We start from the raw sequence: 17,774 nt of genomic DNA, 5'->3' as shown, positions 1-17,774 counted from the left end.
ACAAGACAACATGAAATTGAGCTTAGACAAACAGGGGGGGGGAATGCAGCATGTCCCTTAGCAAGTTGTATACGAGTTGCAGATTTAAGTTTATTTAAAGATATTCACGGTTTATGAAGTCCCAGCATAGAAGGTCTGTCCCTTTTGTTTATTTTGCCACGTTTTCCCCCTTTGGAATTGCTAATAGGCCACCACATATAGCTAATCAGAGGGAAATATGCTGGACCACTTACCATATGCAACCTGCTGTTAAATAAGTAATATATCAGTGCAATTTGCATGCATTTTCCTCATTTGCGTCCCTCTCCATATCTTGCCTGACAGTAATACGGAGTGGGAAACAAATCTGTCCAAAAAATGCCACTCTTATCTAGAAGCCTTTCAACTGAATCTGGTGTGTGTGTGTTCGCCATAGTCGCATAATAATGAGGAAAACACTTGCTCAGTACCACTTACATCCGTTCTCACATAATATGCACCACAAAGCCTTTGTATGGAGCCCTGGTGTGGCCTCACAGATGCAATCAACAGTATATAACACATGCTTTTAGACACAGGAGGTCCTTGGCATTTCTGGTTAAAAGGGGTAGGATGCAATTGATGGGAAGGACCTCTCTCTGTTGGAGACCCAAAGTGGCTTCTGCCAATTGGAATAAACCAAGTGTGAGAAAGCTATACCTCCCATCATACCTAGCCATTGGCCATGCTTGCTGAGGCTGATAGGAGTTGCAGTTCAGTAACATCTGGAGGGTCAAATGGTCCCCACACCTGGAATAGACAATAGTGATCTAGATGACCTGGTATAAAGCTGATTCCTGTGTTCCTGGTGCAAATTAAGCTCTCCTTACCATTCTTTTTTGTTGCATTTACAGCATGTAAATGTTGAGGGAGAACAGAATACATTGTGGGCAGGGGGGGGGGGGAGATGTAACCAGTCATGAACACCACCACTGTTAATGTGGAAAGGTTGTGTCCAACACGGTTGTAAAGTTTAGAGATTCCAAAAGACACTGACACTCTCAGATTATCAGAAAGATTGCAATTCAGGCCTTCTCATTTCTGGAGCCCATAATTAATCCACTTGTGCATTCTAACTGGATAAAAAGGGAAAATGGAATGCAGTTTGTTTCTTGGTGGCATAACCGGCATGCAGTTGTTAACGCCTACTGCTGTGGCTATATTCCCCAAAAAGAAGTCACTGTAGGCATTGCCCACCCTTCTAGGTAATCTCCAAATAACTCTAAGGATTTATTATGCATGCTCCTTAAGTCCCTCCCCCCACCCATATGCTCCACTTCTGAACAGAAATTTCAGAACTTCAGAAATCAGGAGCACACTAGAGCTGGATAATTATACATATATTCTAAGTGGGTTACATTTTTACCTGTGGAAAGATCAGCACAACTGCTCAGCTTCTGCCAAGCCTCTCTGCAAATCTGGACCTCCAAAAGAAAGTGCTGAGAAAGAGTTATAAATATTTAAAATCCCCCATCCATTGCTAAGCTTGCACACCAACATACATCTATCTTTCTTCAAGACGTGCCTGTCAATCCTATCCCTTCATGTAAATGTCATTGGAATATTCAATAAATCCATGGAGCACAGATTATCCATGGGCCTCTCCCTCTCTCCTGAATCACAATCAACACAAGACTCTGAATTAGAGCAAGTATTTCCCAATAGCCCATTCATGAATCTGACCCTATTTGTCCTTCTGTCATTAAACAGCCAGTGAAGCAAAATACTAGTAAACACTCATAAATGATAGAATAATGTCCTAACCAGAAACATAAGGTGACCAATTGGTTTTAATTTTACAAGAGGGCTACGTACTAGGGGGTGATACATATGAAATGATCACAATATCATTGAGTCCTCTGTAAATTAATCGAGTGAGTTAATTCACAGCGAACATGCACTTGTTTGCTCATCTTCCCCACACCAATTTAGATGACTGCTTCTCAGCCAGTAGGTTGTGGCCCTTGTAGGCAGGAGAAGCCACACCTGCCTCCTCTCCAGATTCAGCAGCAGATCTAAATGTAAGGTGTGGAAGGTGTCTGTGGTGCAAGCAATCTGTCAGCCTTAATGCAGCCCCATCACAATTCAACAAGCCATGGATCTAGGCTGGATGGTGAGGAGAACCAGCTTTGTCCAACAGTTTCAAAATCTACTGCAGAGGGAGTCCTGTCTAAATCCCTCACTTAGGACAAATAATTTAAATGCCAGATATAGGCTCTACACAAAGAAACACACAACAGGGATTAGATTAGAAAAGGATGAACTTTTTGTTTAAGTTAAATCCTAGATATTTGGATTTCACTGACCTGATCCAGAAGCAGAAACTCTAGCTGTATTTTCTACATGCTTAAATAGATTTCATGAGGCATATTGAGAGAATGAATGTCAACTATCACTAAAATCATCTATACAGTTTTTGTGACGTTGCATAAATTGTTTACAACTTGTGTTTCTGATCCATATATACTTCCTGAATTATTCATCCATGGACTTCTATCTGGAAGGACTCTGATGATCATTCACTATGAACTATATATATAGGCTTGCAACACAAAAGAATTACAGGATTACAACTCCAGCAGTGATAGGTAGATTGAAAGACAAACTCATTATGATGATGAAATCTCCTATTCTTTTGCTCAGTATAATGTATTGCTTGTTCATGGCTGATTGATATATAAGTCAGATTAACCTTTAATTCTGAAGTAGCAGGTTTTAAGGGTCAGTGCAGAATTTCACTGTATCCAGCATACTTCTTGGGCATTTTGACTCTTTATCAGCGGTGTCCTATATTTGAACTCATTTTTTCCTTATACATACTATTGTTTTATTTAAAAAAACACCCATAAGCCCTTGCCAACACACTCATGGATGATGGGAGTTGTAGTCCTACTTATCCCTCATCTTTAACTAAAATGAAAACTAAACAATTCCTATTTTAACCAAATAAATATAGTGGACCCGGGGCCTATTTCACAACTGTATATGGAACAAGTATTCTAAGGAAGAAGAAATTTAATTTAAAAATTAACTCCATAAGCCTGAAAAGTGCTAGTCAGGAAGTTGAACATGGCCTGGTTCATGTGATCGTTTAAGACTGTTGCAGCCACACGTTCCCTCGCATTTCCACAGATTAGAGCAGAACTTTCCATGTTGGTAACACACTTTGTAGACGTGCATCATTTCACAACACAGTAGTTCAGTTTACGTAAACTGAACTAAACATAAACTGAACTAAATGTAAACGTAGTTTCAGTATACGTAAATCTGTGCCAGATTTACGTATAAACTAAACAAGCTATAGCTTGGGGCCTCCAAGAAAATGTAAAGGGAAAAAAACAGGATGTACATTTCCAAAATATAATATAAAAAACAAATAAAATAAAACCTGCATACAGCAACAGTGGCAAGTGGCTTTAGATACCCATTGGGTCGATAAATCACCATATAGCATATATCCAACACAAAAAACAGTGACAATTTGTTGTTGACAAGGGACAGCTGGACATATAAAGGGTCCCATTACCTTCAGTTGCTTAGGGTCTCATCAAACCTAAATCCGGCCCTGGTTCAGTTTTACTAGCAGACTGGAGTTTAAACTAACCCCTTTCCAGCCCTGGAAGGAGCACGGGGAACATTTGTGCAACACACCTACACACTGTAGCTGACACACTAATGGGTCATGACACACAGTTTGGAAAGCTCTGGGTTAGAGAGCCATGCGGGGGGCGGGGGAGTAGGTTGCAGGGTGTGCACCACATGCCAAACAGAGCTGGGCTGAGCCAAACATTATCTGTATCATGTATTCAAATTCCTTTCTTGTAATTTGAAGCCATGGGTTTGGAACACACTGGTTTGGGCCACCACAGCAGCAGCAGCAGCAGCGGGGGGGGGGGGGGGACTCTGCCTGGCTGCATTGGGGAACAGGGACTTGCTGGCAGCAGCCCCCAAAGTCTAATGCCAGCTCCAACCCTTGCATCATTTGAACAAATAACAGCTTAATGGTATATTTCATTTCAAGCAAGTGAATTGCAAGCTATGTTTGTGTTTAGACCAAAAAAAGCAGAAAAAACATTAGGTCAATATCAGGCAGAAATGGCAACAATGAAAGAGAAGAAGCATGATGAGCATAAAAGGTGAGGGAATACAGGCAAGCAAAATGCTAAGAAGGGGTATAATATATAAGCAGCTGCATAACATTCCTTCTGTGGACAGCATAATTCCATCTGCTGCAACTTTTCATATTAGAGTTCAGCCCAGACTAGTTTATTGAATGCTATGGCACAGTGACGTTTGTGCTTAGCAACATGTTGTATATTAAATGAAAAGTATTATTAATCCATTAATTGGGCAGCTGGTGTGGGGAGATAGTCTGACAGACACAGAAGCAGCCAACCTGAAGGATTTGTTTCTAACCTGGAGCCGCAGGAAGGGATATGAGATACAAATATGCAATAAACAAACAACTCTACAAGGCAGAATTAAATCAATTTGCAGTTCAGACACACCCAACTATTCACCATGTTATTATTGACTTAGATTACTATTCCTCTAGTGCCATTTTTAAAGTTGATTTATTTTTTAAGACCTTAAATCAATAGAAGTGCTGTATTCATATTACGATGAACTAGGCTGCCTGGACTTTGGTGTCTATAGCTACTCAAGTGAATCTTGTTAGATGCACATACAGGAAATGGATAAAAGGTCTCAATTCCACATATGAACAGAGAAATTGCAATACTGCTGTATCCTATGGAGTTTGGAAAAGCTTCTGCTCAGCAGCTAAAAATTCAGCTACAACAATAGGAACTTAGACACTGAACCCCTAGTTTAAATTAATTTCACATTCCCCTATGGAAAGGCAGGTATATTAATATCTTCACATAGCTCACTTTAGACTTATTTGCCCACTTAACTCTGTGACTGATTGAATGAGTGTGTGACAGCTGTCTCCTTGAACCATTATAAGGGTGGAATGTGTTAGTATTTCATTCTCATCACAGGATCATGTGATCCTTATTTACATTCCATGAGCTAATAAAAAACCCAACTGAGTAAAATGTTTTTTTCTCATAAATTGGATACGACTAAGTCCAACACAGGTTCCTTTTCCCCTCCAAGGTGTACATGCTAGAGGGACCAGATTTCGATCTCTCTTTTCACCATATATATGTCATGCTAAGAACATGTGATATATGAAATGGTCCCAAGTAGTTTTCCTCTGCAGCATTTTACAACTACAGTACAATATACAGCTATAGATTTATCACCTAACAATGCTCTTTTTTACCTCTTGGGTCTTGCTATGAAATTGTGAGTTCCTAATTAGATCTATTCAAACATGAATGTGCATCCTATATGTTAACAGTGCAGGAATTATTTTTTGTTGTTTTTGCATTCCTTGGTTTTAATTGGCTCTGCTGGGAATATATTGGCTTAACATGTTTCATCTGTATGAATAAATTCACCTTTAGAAACGGATTTCCCTTGCCAGTCATTTGCAATCTGTTACCTTTGTGCTGCAAACTGCATAGTGCTCCATAGTATATTCCAGAAGACATTAAACCCAGTAACTATTTTCATCAGGCAGGTACTATGACTATCTGGAAAGCTAGAATATGAGTTGAGAAATCAAGAAACTAAGAGGACTACATCATAGCCCATTAAAGAAATCAGGATACACATTTCAAAAATCAGGATTCTTGAAGAACTATATTGCTGCCCTGGGAAAAAACAAACCAGAATCCCACCCAACCAGGTATGTGACTAGCTCTCTTTGTTCTTAACTTTCTGTTCATGGTTTGTTGGAACAAACATATCGCAATTGTTGGAGTAAAACAAATCACATAAGGCTGAGTCGAGGATTGCGGTATGTTTCCTACATGTGGTACTGGGGAGGAGACAAGCAGCCCAAATAGGCACATTCGTGGTAGACCGGTACCTATGGTTTACTGCAGGGATGGCAAACCTCTTTCTGTCCACATTTCATCATGGACAGCCTTCTGGGAGCCACATATCTGTGTTGCGTGGGGCCAGATGCAAAAGTGGGCAGGGCAATGACTCTTACCTTTACAAAGTAGGTTACATTCCAGCTATACAAAAGTCAGAGGTTTCTGTACACCCACCCACCCCCACCCCAAATCTCTTCATCTTCCTTCCAGGTACTCAAGGAGGGTGTGGCCTGTGGGAGAGGATGTGGTCTGAGGAGAGTTCCAACGGCCAAATTAAGACCACATTGGGTTTCTGGACCTGATGTTCCAAACCCCTGGTTCACTCTGATGTGCCAGTGAGAAGACATCTGAATGACATGAAAATCTATTTCCCTTCCTCTCTTTACAAGCTGGCTTCTTTCTAGTGTTGATCATGTTTCCACAAATATTTATGCAGATAAGCAGATTCTGTAGCCCTGTAGGTAAGGGATGTTTTAAAAAGAAGATGTAGATGTATTTGCATAATATTCATGAGATTTTCATGTAGCAATCAAATCTGAGGAATAAACATTAATGAATTAAATCCTGGTTCTGGAAAAATGAATGGGTTGGTGTTTTTCTTTTTCTTTTTCTTTTCTTTCTGCTGTATGATTCATTGCATCTGTTCTTGGTTTTAGCGAGAAAGGCATGTAAAGAAAACCAGGAGTTTGGGAGGATGCACCCTTTGTTTATGTTTTTTTGTAGTGCAGCAAATGCTTGCCAAACAACTGCCCTATTGCTCATACAGGGAGGAATTCCAAATGTCAGCTGAAAACATTTAAAAGTCAAATGTTTTGAATAATTTTTAAAGCCGTTAGATAAGACAAATATGTACGCATCAGTTCATGTTAATAATACATAGATCTTATGTCCAAGGCCTAGTTATTGGAGCAAATGGAAACTTCCCATCAACAAGTGGGCCCATAAATGGAAGTCTAATAAATACAACTTAGAACTTTCCAAACATCCAGGACAAAGCTAGACAATATAGAAGGGATGGGGAGCCTGTGGCCACCAGATGTTGTTGGACTCCAGCTCCCATCAGCTCCAGTCAGCATGGCCAGTGATCAGGGATGATGGGATTTGTAGTTCAGTAACATCTGGAGGAAGGGACGCGGATGGCGCTGTGGGTTAAACCACAGAGCCTAGGACTTGCCGATGAGAAGGTTGGTGGTTCGAATCCCCACGACACGGTGAGCTCCCTTTGCTTGGTCCCTGCTCCTGCCAACCTAGCAGTTCGAAAGCACATCAAAGTGCAAGTAGATAAATAGGTACCGCTCCGGTGGTAAGGTAAATGGCGTTTCTATGCGCTGCTCTGGTTCGCCAGAAGCGGCTTAGTCATGCTGGCCACATGACCTGGAAGCTGTCTGCGGACAAACGCTGGCTCCTCGGCCTATAGAGTGAGATGAGCGCCGCAACCCCAGAGTCGGTCACAATTGGACCTAATGGTCAGGGGTCCCTTTACCTTAACATCTGGAGGGTCGTATGTTCCCCATCCCTATTATACAGCAATTAGCTGTCATATTCAGGATCAATGACTATCTTGATTCTGGATATGAAATGCCAAATAAAGGAGCATAAACTGCTAGGAAATACCTGAGAGCAACCAGAAGGCTGGAGGTTGCCGGCTGTTCTGATCTCTTCCCTCTTTCCACTCAACTGACCACTGTTTCACTTATCAACAGGGCAGTGACCTTGAAGACATACACAATCTAGCCCTACACATTTGATTGACATGCAAGTTCTTTCCTAGTAGGAATAAAAAATCAACTAAAATTTCGTTTAGGATACGAGTGAATTTGTTTCATAGAATTCTAGCTTTTTAATGCTAATGAGATGTTTATTTGCTTTCTGTATACTAAGCTGTACTATATAAACCCTTCCCTTCAACCTCTTTTTATTGTGCACAATTGGTTTGTTTGGGTTTTGGCTGATCAGGTTCACCCTTATGAGTTTCTGAATACATCATGTTCTAAAATGGGAGACAGATAAACATCTGAGTATAGTAGGCAGGGTCAAATACACTCTACGGGAACGTCACATTGGGGTGTGTAGCACACCAAACTCATAATGCTGCTCTTTGCAAATTCATGGTCTCATTTGGAAGATATTCTATGGAGCTTTCTGTTCTGTGCACTTTCTACCTAGTCATATTGTTGCCTTTGCATGAAAATGAAAATATCAGTGTAATACTGTCACTGTTGTTTAGTCATTTAGTCGTGTCCGACTCTTCGTGACCCCATGGACCAGAGCAAGCCAGGCACTCCTGTCTTCCACTGCCTCCCGCAGTTTGGTCAAACTCATGCTGGTAGCTTCGAGAACACTGTCCAACCATCTCATCCTCTGTCGTCCCCTTCTCCTTGTGCCCTCTATCTTTCCCAACATCAGGGTCTTTTCCAGGGAGCCTTCTCTTCTCATGAGGTGGCCAAAGTATTGGAGCCTCAGCTTCAGGATCTGTCCTTCCAGTGAGCATTCAGGGCTGATTTCCTTCAGAATGGATAGGTTTGATCTTCTTGCAGTCCATGGGACTCTCAAGAGTCTCTTCCAGCACCATAATTCAAAAGCATCAATTCTTCGGCGATCAGCCTTCTATATGGTCCAGCTCTCACTTCCAAACATCACTGCTGGAAAAACCATAGCTTTAACTATACGGACCTTTGTCGGCAAGGTGAAGTCTCTGCTTTTTAAGATGCTGTCTAGGTTTGTCATTGCTCTTCTCTCAAGAAGCAGGCATCTTTGTTGTCTATGAACTCTTCCTGGCTGCTGAGAGGTTTCACGTAGGGAAGGAGTGTCATGGATTCTACACCCCTCCACTATGCATAGGCACTCAATGCAATGAGCCCATGGATGCAGATCCCCAAACCATGTGAGTCTTCCCCTTCCAAAAAAAAGGAGGGAGTGGGGGCAGGTTAAAGACTGTGAATGGGGCATCTCCTTACACAGGCCTCCATATGAACTATAGGTGTGTGGCGGGGAGGAGCACCCTTGCCTATATTATTCTGTGTGAAGCTGTTGGAATCAATGTCAGGAACCAATTTATGTTTTTTTCCTAATCCCCTTTTCTAGCACTTAGCAAGAATGACAATATCAGCTGACTGAGTGTCATCAGTTTCGGGGCCTGAGATGTCACAGAGTGTTTCCTCCTGCTGCTGCTTTCCGCCCACCTCCTCATTTTTCTCCCAACAGAAATGGAGGGAGACTACAGCAATATTATTTGTTAAAGGTAGATAAAGGACCTTCAGCAGAGACATCTGACACACAAATTCACAGATGTGATGTGAATATAAACCTGGTGCAACATTTAAAGATAAGATAGAGTCCCCATAATTGCTAGTAGAAGTTCAGATCCATGTTTGACAAGTCAGTTATTGGCCTTTGCTTTCCCAAGACGTGTAACAGTTTGAACTGGAGATGCCTATGGTCAAGTGGCCCATTTCTTCATATTCCATTTCTTTTGTTGTGGGGCTGCCTGTCAAAGGCAGCCCTGTCAAAGCAGCACAGCATACTGGAAGAGCAAGGTCACATAGGGTAGCTTAGTCCATAGATACCTCAGGAGTTTCCATACTTTTAAACTATCTTTCAGCCTCCACAGGGGGCTTAACTGACAGCTCTTCTCTTCTCCACTTTTCCTTATATGGAATATTGCTGAGTATTTAATAAAGCACCGTAAATCCTTCTTCCTGTCCAGCTGCTTTACCTGATTAAATATTGCTCTCCTCATAACCAAGTCACAGGGTGTAATCCTGAAAGAGCATTAGTTCTCTGGCTTTACCCCACAGCAGCTCCTCTTTGAGCTGCCAGAAGAAGAAATTATCTAATGGCCAAAGCTAAAACTCACTTTTATGGCTCTATAATTCTTAAGAGTGTGAGGAAGATCTTCATAAGGAGATACAGGCAATTGCTAGAGAAGGTGTATAACAGTGCAATCCTAACCAGAAGGAAGTTTTATGGAATTCAGTGGGTCTTTCTCCTGGGTAAGTGAGGTTAGGATTTCGGCTTTAATTATAAAACAGTGTAATGGACTTCAATTATATCATTCAACTAATTAACTGAAATTAGTAGTCCATTATTTTTGTAAAAATACGATCCAGTTCAATGCTTTTCTTAGAAAATTATTTACCCTTCATATGGGATTCCAACTTCTATCAGTTGTGGTTTATACATGTGCTCCTATGAACAACGGTATGTTGGGGAAATATTGGGGTTCAATACCCAGTACCCTTTGGGTTCAGCCTGGATGGCCAATGAGATCCAGACTCCAAATGTCAGTCGAACAGGATGTTTATTTAAGCCTGTGCAGCACAACCTGAACCAGCAGGTAGCTGAAGGGTGGCAACCCAAATTTAACAAAGGCACAAACATTTATTCACTTACAAGCAGAGGGGCAGTTATATCTATATACGTATGGCAGCACTTGCTTCGACTAGCTTCTACTGGTTTAATTACAAGGCATAGCAACTTTCTCATCTTTCCCTCCTTCTTTTGTCTTCAATACTTATAGCAACAGCTCCTCTGAACATGTTGTTCTGTACTTCTCTCATGGTTCTCTTGCAAACAGAACCTTCACATTCCAACCTTCACTTGCTCAACCCTTCTCACACACATTTCGACTTTTAATTGTGTTATTTCTATAATTTCTGTGACAGACCCATTGAAAGCCACAGATAAATAAAGCATTCCAGCAAATGAGTCATGACCAAAGAAAAGTCCCATTGCTTTCAGGGGACCTGGTCTGTGTGCACACCAACACAAGCACAAACACACATGAAATAGAATCCTGGGAACTGAAGTTTTTCAGGGGTGCTGGGAATTGTAGCTCTGTGAGGGGTAACCTACATTTCCTGGGATGCTTTGTGGGGATATGCTTGAAATATGTGGTGTGCACAGTTGTAGTAATGGCTAGCTTCAACACAGGGATAACCAACATGATTCCCTCAAGATTGTTGTTGGACTCAAATTTGGCTCTACTGGGTGGGGCTGATGGGAGCGGGACTCCAGAACAGCTGGAAAACACCACCTGGGCTGTCCCTGCTTTGGCGGCACTGCAGCAATGGCCTTCTAGTGCTATCTGTCCAAACTGTAGTTTAATTCAATTAAGAGGAAGACCAAGGAAGTATTCCACTGCAAACAATAATTGCTATTTGTTACTTTATATTATCCCCCAACATGCAAAAAGCACTTATTCTTTCCAAAATGATGGAGTGTCTATTTGTGAACATAATGTGTGGCATTCATTGTTTCTTTCCAAACACTGATCTTGCAGATTCAGAAATATCAAGTATTCTTAGAGATTAGACTCATCGTCTGTCAGGAAAGTTGCCAATTCTCTTATTCGTGTATATTCAGGAAATTAGACATATTTCCTTGAAAATCCACCAGATGGGTTAAGCATGTGCTTGTTTACTAGAGTGGGTCAAACATTTGCCCAGTTGCAACTGCAGACCATTAAGCAACTTCATGATAATTTATTCCTACCATTTCTTTGGGGATTGTGTCATGTATATGTGTCAGCAGCTGTGAGGTCTGTCAAGCTCCATTCTCAGCTATGTGCTCCAGTTCTCAAACTGTTAATTAACTGGTCCAGAAATGTTTCTGTGAGATTTTACATTGAGCTTGAAGTGACAATTTATGCGAATGAAAACACAAACTTGCCAGTCTTAGGCTGGCATTTACTGATATATAAACAGGAAAAGAAGTGCTTGCTGCCTGGTTGTTAGTGGCTTTTCATTCTGTCCGTAAGAAGGTCCCACCTCCAAATGGAAACAACAAAAGGAATGTACACAAATCTATAGTGAGGTTAACATACCTCACTATACCTCAGAGAGAATATCCACTTTGATAAAGATATATTCCTTTTAGGATCTTTTCTAAAAGAGTAATTTTCATAATTTCACTGTCAGAACCAGAGAAGGGGCAACATGGATTTAGAGGAGGGTTCAAGCCTTATTTCACATGTCATATTTTTGAAAGAGAATCATTCATTCCCTCTAGAATCATAGAATCATAGAGTTGGAAGAGACCACAAGGGCCATCGAGTCCAACCCCCTGCCAAGCAGGAAACACCATCAGAGCACTCCTGACATATGGTTGTCAAGCCTCTGCTTAAAGACCTCCAAAGAAGGAGACTCCACCACACTCCTTGGCAGCAAATTCCACTATCGAACAGCTCTTACTGTCAGGAAGTTCCTCCTAATGTTTAGGTGGAATCTTCTTTCTTGTAGTTTGGAACCATTGCTCCGTGTCCGCTTCTCTGGAGCAGCAGAAAACAACCTTTCTCCCTCCTCTATGTGACATCCTTTTATATATTTGAACATGGCTATCATATCACCCCTTAACCTCCTCTTCTCCAGGCTAAACATGCCCAGCTCCCTTAGCCGTTCCTCATAAGGCATCGTTTCCAGGCCTTTGACCATTTTGGTTGCCCTCCTCTGGACACGTTCCAGTTTGTCAATGTCCTTCTTGAACTGTGGTGCCCAGAACTGGACACAGTACTCCAGGTAAGGTTTGACCAGAGCAGAATACAGTGGCACTATTACTTCCCTTGATCTAGATGCTATACTCCTATTGATGCAGCCCAGAACTGCATTGGTTTTTTTAGCTGCCGCGTCACACTGTTGGCTCATGTCAAGTTTGTGGTCAACCAAGACTCCTAGATCCTTTTCACATGTACTGCTCTCAAGCCAGGTGTCACCCATCTTGTATTTGTGCCTCTCATTTTTTTGCCCAAGTGCAATACTTTACATTTCTCCCTGTTAAAATTCATCTTGTTTGTTTTGGCCCAGTTCTCTAATCTGTCAAGGTCGTTTTGAAGTGTGATCCTGTCCTCTGGGGTGCTAGCCACCCCTCCCAGTTTGGTGTCATCTGCAAATTTGATCAGGATACCCTTGAGTCCATCATCCAAGTCGCTGATAAAGATGTTGAATAAGACCGGGCCCAAGACAGAACCCTGTGGCACCCCACTAGTCACTCTTCTCCAGGATGCGCACCCTTTGGGTTCGGTCAGTCAGCCAGTTACAAATCCTCTAGTTCCACTGTTCAACCTTTTGGTGCCATTGCTGTGGCACCCCCCACAGGAAATATCAGGGGTTCAGGGGAACCCCAAGGTTCACAGAAGTATTAAAAAAAGTTAGGGAGAAAACTAAGGGAAGGAATACTCAGTACAGCCTAGTGAGCACTGAGCATGTTCATTGACATGAGATGTTGTCTTATTGTTGAACCCAAAAAACCAAACTGGAAAGGAATAGAGTATCTAGAACATTTTGTTACTGTTCCCAGTTATAACGGTATTCTTTTCAGACGAACATTCTCATTCTAACCATATTTCTCTGAAGGGTTTGATGGAGTTAACATTAATCAAGAATGCATTGTTATTTACAGGGTTGCATTCATATTTTTATTTATAATATATAATTTCTATGAGAAAAGTGCCTGTCCTTCTGGCAACCACAGACACCAGACAACGAGGAGGTGAGGCACTTGTGTGTCAGGCCCTGCCCCCACCCCCATTGCCAACCTCCTTTGGCATTGCCTATGCAGAAGAATAAAGCTATAATTGAAGACAAGATGAAAGAAGGCCCTGAGCATGTAACAGAGGCTGACAAGGCACTCAAAGGAGTGGATGGACAATCCATCCCTTAGCATCTTGCACAGCACATTACAACTGCTAAGCAACAGGCAGAAAAATCATTAAGTTGTCTGCCAAACCTTCAGCAATTTTCAAGAGATCGGGGGGGGGGCAGTTTGGGAACCACTGCCTTAGGTAATTCCTGTGTGCTCATTAAAGTGATGCTTACTTCCTACTGATTTACATGAGAACATCTGGACTCAACATCCTTCCATAATTCTTTCTTGTCTATGCTACAGTTTTTGTTTTCTTGTTATGTATAAGTAATTAAATGTTGTCTCCCTTAAGACAAAAAAACCCCCACTTTTAATATGCGACCACTGCAGCAAGAATAATATTAGCCCAAAGATGGAAGCAAGAAGAAATGCCAACAAAAGAAGAGTGGTAAATAAAATTGATGGACTACGTCGAGCTGGCAAGACTTACAGGGAAAATTTGAAACCAGCGGGACCAGACTTTCCTAAAGGACTGGAAGAAATTTGTGTTGCATTTGAAAGACAACGGTAACTACTTAACATTGCTTGTAGGATTGCAAGAAGTTTTGTAAGGAGGACTATTCAATTTATTGTGAGAAGCATTAAGATTAGCTGATGTAAGATTGGATTTAAAACAATAAGCATAGTAATAAAATGCATAATTAGAAAGGGATTCAGAAAACCATTAGAAGGAGTTGATGGAAGCCCTAGGCTATGACAGCCAAGGATTTGTTATGTTGTGTTGGAAAAATTGTGTAAAAATCAATTAAAATTATATTTAAAAATAATAATGATAACACTTTTAAACAGACTTAGCCGTCTGGAAATAGTAAGAACAGAATTTTCCCTACCATTGTATTTGCTGTGTTCCTCTCCCTTGCCTCTTCATCAGTTGGCTGCCGTGACATTTCCCCCAGCTTTATACACTTTGCAGGTGCATTTGACGCTGAGCCTTGCAGATCTTTGCATCATCTGGGGGTTGATGTTTTCTCCTTTTAATTTAAGGCTGTTCATTAATTTGTACCCTGCAATGTACAAGAAGGTTAGTCGATAAGGGGCAAATTCTGCTACCTAGAACAAATCTCTTTTTCTTGTCCTTGCATGATGAAGCACTCACTGCCTTGCTGCATGCAAATAGGGTGGTCCAGACTTTCCCAGCCAAGTACAAAGTGCAATGATTTGGAACAGTCCTAAGGACCAGGTGGTATGCTACAAATCTTACATGTTGAGAACAGGAACCCCCTGTTGCATCGTTCCTGTGGACTGCAGTCCTGCGCACAGTTAGGTTATTTGTGGCTCATGGGATTCATTGTGATTCAAGCAGCACAGATGATAAATCTTCTCAGATTAATTAAACTTAATATGTCAGAGGTCCCTTGTAGACTATCAAGCCATTGGCCTCATATGGGCACTAGAGATGGAAAGATCTGCAAATTTTGGCACTCTGAGTTTATCATTTTTCCAATCTGAAATTCAGTTCTTCACATTTCTGTACCAATTTGTGATTTTATTTATTTTTTTAATTCTCTTGAAATTGGTTCAGTATTATAGTGCGAATTCTCCTAGTACACCGTTTTGCATGTAGTTTTTATTATGGTACATATGTTTGCATGCAATTTATCCTAGTATTGTTGTACGTTATTTTCACTAATATATTCGTTTTAATGCACATTTCTCCTTAATATAACACTATTTACAGTTCTGTATGCATGCGTTAACCATTCTTACAGAACACTTAACATAGCTGCATTTTATAAGTACTTAATGGACTTTGGTTGAGGAACTTAGAGAGATGTGGAATAGGGAATTTGAAGGTATTATACAGTTTAAAAAATAGAAAATTGCTTTAGAATTCATATAGAACGTTTCCTTAGATCTGAAACTGAGAGTGATTCAGCAGAATTTTAGTATTTTCTGCCTGCCTCAGGAAGTTCACCACCAGGACCATCAGTGCATACACTATGGGATCCTAGCTCAAATTCTGGTTGATTCTTACAGGACCCAGTTGAAGAAGGATCGTTCTAACCATAGGTACAATTTGCAACTCTTCCTGAGCCCAGTTTCAATGCCCTGCTTTACATTGCTGAGTTACAAATATATTGGTTTGGATCCAAAGGTTCACTTCCTCTGATATGAGCAGAGGCATTATTCCCTTCGGAAATATTTCAACCCACTATGTAGAAAGAGAAGCTGAAATCAGAATTTTGTGGGAGAGAAAAGTGTGTGCCGTAAGTTTTGTTAAGAATGATATATCCTGTATGTCAAGCATCTCTTTCCAAGTAATGAGAGAAACAGGAGCATTATATTTGGTTCTTTCTATTAGCTGTCTTTCTTAGAAAATCCCTTCTCTAACGGTCATCAGGGCTTAATTAATTGTCACCTTTCTCCAGGATCAGATTTTTTTTGGCAGTTTCCCCAGCAAAGCAGGCCAAACAATCCAACTGCATGACAAAAGGCCAGCAATCAAAACGAGAAACAAGGGCATATATTGAGGTTTGATTTCATTCAGATTGGAACTACTGTGACATCTGCTTTGTTTGTTTCTGGCCCTGGTGATGAACAGCCTGGCAACAGCCTACATAGGTGTCAACTCACAAGCTTCCTTTTCCCTGTTAATTAATGGAGGATCAGCAGGTCCTGACCCAAGACAAATATGTTCCTGAAAGGAGGAACAAGGCTGTTCTTGATGCCTAGTAAGGATCCTATTCTGAACTTATTTAACAAAATGCAGTTATATGACAAAAATACTGACTGACTTAAATGGAGAAAGAACTGGGTTTCTATTCATCTTGGAAACCAAATGATAGGTATCCCTTAACTTTTAGCAAGGCTTCATATGGTTTCTCCTCAGAAGCATTTGTTCTGCATTGACCTGCATAAAGGTCCAGTGGCATAGCGTGGGTTGCCAGTGCCACTGCCAGAGCAACCATGCCACTGAAGCCAAGCAAGGCCACACTGCATTGCCCACCCACCTATGCAGTGGGGAGCCTGGCTGCCTGATGTGGCCCTTGGCGGGCAAATTCCCCCAACACCTGTGGAGAGGAGTGTCGGGTTGGATGTGCCAGGTGGCAGACCCCTGATCCCCACTGAAGCTGGTGCCTGCGTGGGGGTGCCCAATTGTGCCCCCTCAGAATTTTGCACCCCCCATGCTAGGCCACTGTAAGTGACCATCCTAGTGGTGACTTTTTGTTCCACGGCTCTCTGAAACCTGAAGTCAGCTTGGCTTTTGCTAAGCTTGCCACTTCGTCCTTATTTCAAGGAACAGTTTATTTAGCAATACTGAATGTTCATACTAACTACAGAACTATTACGGATGTCACTCTCTGCTATTGCAGGCATAATCTTTATTCAACTGAGCCCAAGCATATCAAGGCTTGGTAAAACTCCCCTCCTCAAGGCAACCTGAGGAAAAGAAAAGAAAAATAATGCGTAAATTCCCATAAAATTAACGCTTATTCCCAATGGCATCTGCCTGATCACACTGTAGCGTGAGGCACATATGTTGTTTTAAAGACAAGATGTATTATGAATTAATTCATATGCTCCGGAACATTGCCGAAGGGTTTCCTAAATATTTGGAGCATCAGAACTTTTAAGAGGAATCTGTTTTGGTTTGTTTTTAAAAACTGAAGCTACCAGAAGAACATGTTGGGAATTTGTTTCCAGGGAGTAGATAAACACTTAATTAAAAAATTAATTCCAAGATACTGGGTTGGTGTCCTGAAAATTGATTAAAATATGCCCCTAAAGCCCAATTAGCAAAACTGATTTCTGCACTTGGGCTGTTGTTTTTGTAGCACGCTAAAGTAAAGTTTCCAGATTTAACGGTTTAGTCTGCCTCAATCCCAAGGCATATTTTATAAGAGCTCTAGGCCTTGAAGAAAACATCAAACAAACTAGCAACACAATTTACATAAAAGGGAGGAAATAGCCAAGCTTCCAAATTTTTAAATGAGCATAATCTGAGTCCCTTGAATCTTCCCAAAGAGATTTGTTCCTGTAAGACTGGCACACATTTATGCCACTCTGTGCTTCCCCCTTAAGGAAGCCCCTTCTCCTGGAACATCCGGTTAGATCTGGTAACGATTTGCTGCAGATTCCAGGTGCAAGACCATGTATTGTTAGACTTCTTCAGAAAGCAAGTTTCAGCATGTAAGGGCCAGTTTACATAATCAGCAGAGTATTCTA

At 41.2% G+C, this 17,774-nt stretch overlaps 1 protein-coding gene and 1 long non-coding RNA gene across 3 annotated transcripts in view; one reads left to right on the top strand and one right to left on the bottom strand.

Moving 5' to 3' along the window:
• ADAMTS2 (ADAM metallopeptidase with thrombospondin type 1 motif 2) overlaps positions 1–17,774 on the bottom strand; it is a 338,043-nt gene that overhangs the window by 264,934 nt on the left and 55,335 nt on the right. For both annotated transcript variants that reach the window (XM_083592179.1, XM_083592178.1), the window contains exon 3: positions 14,438–14,611. The gene's annotated coding sequence lies outside the window, so the exon portion shown is untranslated. The remainder of the gene's footprint in view (positions 1–14,437; positions 14,612–17,774) is intronic.
• Positions 1–17,774, top strand: part of LOC310752505 — a 106,330-nt gene that overhangs the window by 49,766 nt on the left and 38,790 nt on the right. The window contains exon 2 of the long non-coding RNA XR_014542976.1: positions 5,605–5,776. This is a non-coding gene — a long non-coding RNA (uncharacterized lncRNA). The remainder of the gene's footprint in view (positions 1–5,604; positions 5,777–17,774) is intronic.

This window comes from Podarcis filfolensis, assembly GCF_964270895.1.
Source record: "Podarcis filfolensis genome assembly, chromosome: 2".
Classification (NCBI taxonomy): Eukaryota; Metazoa; Chordata; class Lepidosauria; order Squamata; family Lacertidae; genus Podarcis; species Podarcis filfolensis.
This window is presented reverse-complemented; position numbering and strand designations above follow the sequence as displayed.